The sequence below is a fragment of the Helianthus annuus genome, chromosome 14 (genome assembly GCF_002127325.2).
Source record: "Helianthus annuus cultivar XRQ/B chromosome 14, HanXRQr2.0-SUNRISE, whole genome shotgun sequence".
In the NCBI taxonomy this organism is placed as follows: domain Eukaryota; kingdom Viridiplantae; phylum Streptophyta; class Magnoliopsida; order Asterales; family Asteraceae; genus Helianthus; species Helianthus annuus.
Window position 1 is genome coordinate 39985480 of NC_035446.2, and position 3656 is coordinate 39989135.

At 37.1% G+C, this 3656-nt stretch overlaps 1 long non-coding RNA gene across 4 annotated transcripts; it reads right to left on the reverse strand.

The window, feature by feature from the left end:
• Positions 1–1077: 1077 nt before the first annotated feature.
• On the reverse strand, positions 1078–3175 carry LOC118486317. 4 transcript variants are annotated; one of them, XR_004878430.1, is made up of 6 exons: positions 3113–3175; positions 2795–3019; positions 1845–1951; positions 1664–1760; positions 1428–1574; positions 1078–1287 (listed from the first exon to the last, which is right to left on the reverse strand). It is a non-coding gene; the product is annotated as an uncharacterized LOC118486317 (long non-coding RNA). The 4 variants fall into 4 exon arrangements; XR_004878431.1 differs by having other exon boundaries at positions 1190–1287; positions 1657–1760; XR_004878429.1 differs by having other exon boundaries at positions 1190–1287; positions 1428–1760.
• Positions 3176–3656: the final 481 nt, after the last annotated feature.

A 3656-nucleotide genomic window follows, 5' to 3' on the forward strand; every position in this document is an offset into this window, starting at 1 on the left:
AGCTGTGTTGGAAGCTAACTATCCTAAGGAGAAGTTAGGAGTAACTGAGGAGCAGTTAACTCTTAGCTAGGACGGAATTTTACGATTGAATGGACGAATATGGGTTCCGATTTATGGAGGACTACGAGATGTTATCCTCCAGGAAGCCCATAGTTCCAAATATTCTGTTCATCCTGGAGCTGATAAGATGTATCAGGATCTAAAGGCAAATTATTGGTGGATAGGCTTGAAAAAGTCTGTAGCCGCTTATGTAGCAAAATGCTTAACTTGTGCGCAAGTCAAGGCTGAGCATCAAAAGCCATCTGGCTTGCTACAACAGCCTGAACTTCCTGAATGGAAGTGGGAATGCGTAACTATGGATTTTATTACCAAGTTACCCAAGACAAGGAAAGGAAATGACACAAATGGGTTATCGTTGACTAGTCATTTACCCGCGCGATGCGGCGGGAAATATATCACTTAAGTTGGTGAATTTAGGGCTATGTACAGGGGTTGTTTATAGTTAGTTTATCAATCACTTCGTAATTTACTATATAGTACGCCTGTATCGTTTTGGTTAAAGGTTAAAAAGTATAATATTTTTAAGCAAAAAGGCTAAAAAGTATAATATTTTATATAAAACTTTGAGTATGTTGTTAACTATTTTTAAAAAGTTGAACATGCAATTTATTAAATATTTTTCTGGTGACATTTTAGTATAAGATTGATCGAAAACAATAAGATCAAACACAATAAAAACGAACACCAAACCAACACCAACGTTGTTCGGTCGGTATCTGTCTGGTTCGCTTCTTTACTTCTACGGTACCACCAATCATTATATTTGACGAACGCTCATGATTTAAAATATAACGGTGTGATTAAGGTTATATTAAAAAAATACCGAACCGGTACCGGCGTTCTGTCGGTATTTGTTTGGTTGGTTTGGTTACATGTACGGTACCGACAATTGATATAGTTAACAAACGTAAAATTTAAGGGAGAATGAAGCATCATGCACTATTAAATAGTTTCGAACAGAACTGAAGCATCCATTACATATTAATGCTGGATCTAAAAGACTATACTTTGCATAGGGATGTTGAGGTGTGGCATCGAAAAACCCTAACACGAACCATTTTCTGGTGGCCGTAATCTTGCCTGAACACGTCTAAACCATCGTTGGCTCGCTAGTCTGGATATCATACCATTCCTGCCGATACTTGATGTATTTAATCCGGAAGATGGCACTTGCTGTCTAGATATCATACCATTCCTGTTTATAGCCTCTGGTTGGGAATTTGATAGCTATAACATAAGCAAAGTAAACGACATCTTTGATTAACAAGTTCATGGTCATGAAATTGCTCCTAAATTTTTCTCAAACCGGTATCACTGACATAACTAAAACATATGAAGCTACTTCGTTTATAACCAAGATATCTTACTCGAGACTTTAGTGCAGTAGGGCGGACTTTAGATGTTCCTGTTTGGGCCCTGACAATTTTTTGTGATTCCATTTGTAGTGAAGGAAACAGAGGCGTACCAGGCGCCTATCTTTCTAGCAGGTGTTGCTGCAGGCATGCCAAACGATCCTGCAAAATCAAATATAACAGTTTAGACAAATACAACACAATCATCAAGTTACATAGGTAAGTGACATTTCGAACAATATACAAATAACCGATTAGTTATGGTACGAAATCTTGGAAGGCTGGTTGAACGTTGGTTTGGTTTGTGAACCCCAAGCTAAACGGCGCTCCACCGTCTGATAACAAGCACTTTATGCAAAACGTCGAATACTTTTTATTTAGCTATAATAAACACTTATCAATCAAATTGGCTTAATAGGTGAAAATCTATACCTTTGTTTAAGTCAACAGACGGTCTGCGTTCTTTCACCCATTGGTAACTCTGATCAAAAGTCCAGCTTCTGCTCTTCATCAAATACGCAATGACCACAGCCGGTGATCTGTCAAAAAGTATGCAAACGTTCTCATGGATATAATCACCTCTAATTAGTCATTAGCCTAATTAGCTATTCATGTTGGATAATAATGCCTAAAATATAAAAACACAATAACAAATAAAATCTAACTTAAATGAACAACACACTACACAATGCGCCTCATAAACATTTAAATGTGCCAAAATCATCAACAGTTTTCATCTTAATCAAACCAGTGGCAAACGGTACTTCAATTCTATGGTCAAGAAAAACATTACCCTATCTCATAAGTAGCGAAATGGACAGGCATCCGAACACTAAACGCTAACGACTACATAATCAAAAGTTAAACTTTTTTTGACAAAATTGTACCAGTTTGACACTATGCTATTTGACCCATTATCCAACTTGCCTCTTTTCCCCGTCTACATAATATGCATGATTTGGGTATGCAGAAAGAAGTGACCTTATGTACACTTGTTTGACATTCAATCTCCGGAAAGATTATTAGATAACAATCGCTATAAATAATTATTAAAAAAATATAAGCTAATAATAACAAATTACGAAGGTTTTTTTTTTTTTGAAAAATTACTCACAGCGGATTGGAGGTATGCGGGGGCCAGGGGTAACCCTCACTCCTTCAGTTAAGAGAGTAAAAGCGGTCAACAAGAAAAATGACATAATTGTTATAACCGAGTAGGCGAGTACAATGTAAAATTATACAATGATTCCTGTAAGAAAAATAAATGTATTATAGTAATTCTACAAAATCAATTTCATTACACGTCAACAAGCATGAAAAATAACTAAAAAATAAAAAAATCTATAAAAATTAAAAAAAAAAGAAACTGTTTACTCATATACCTTTTTCTTAACCATAAATTTCTTGGATCATGAGAACTATGAGGCTGCTGCACTTGTCTTGGATCATGATTATCGTTCTTTGCTGTGGCGGTCGTGGCTCAAGCCCAGTTGAACCAAAGGGAAACCCGAGTGCAGCCACGATTTAAAAAAATGGTGATGGTGGTTGTGATCCCACATATATTAAGGCTGCAGCCATGTTCCTCTGGAATATATGGATATCAAGACCTGAAAGAGGGCGCGGGTAGACAAGTTAGAATAGATATAAATGATCATACGATAAATACCTTCTGTTTAACACTCAAGTCAATGTGTTCATACTTGGGATCAGCAGATGTAGCAGCTTGTTTGAACTAATTAACACGATTGACCAGTTGATTGACAAATGATCCTCTTTCTGAGTGATCTTTGTACCGTTGTTCAACAGGATCACCTTGCTGCGATTGTTAAAACAACGTCAAATGTGCAATTTAAAACAACTTCATAAAAGCTTGAGCATCCAAACAGCCCGAAAAAATCCAAGATTTAGTTCAGGCCCAAAAGGCCTAGTCCCACATAAAATAATATATGCTATGTATTGGCGAAGCCACGCCACCCCGAATTTTCGCGAAACCGGGGGGGCGGCAACGTATATAGCTATACGAAAGTACTATTCATAACACTACACATCGAAAAGTTCGGGGGGTCGGAACAATGTTTCAATATTGTCAACAACAATGTTTCATTTGACCGATATAATCACTAAGCCGACAACTTCACATGCATAACGAGCGGAATCAGATGTGAACTTATGAGCGAAACGTTCACAAAAGCGAAACTATACGAGCGAAACTCCTTAATGTTCACAAAAGCGGAACTATACGAG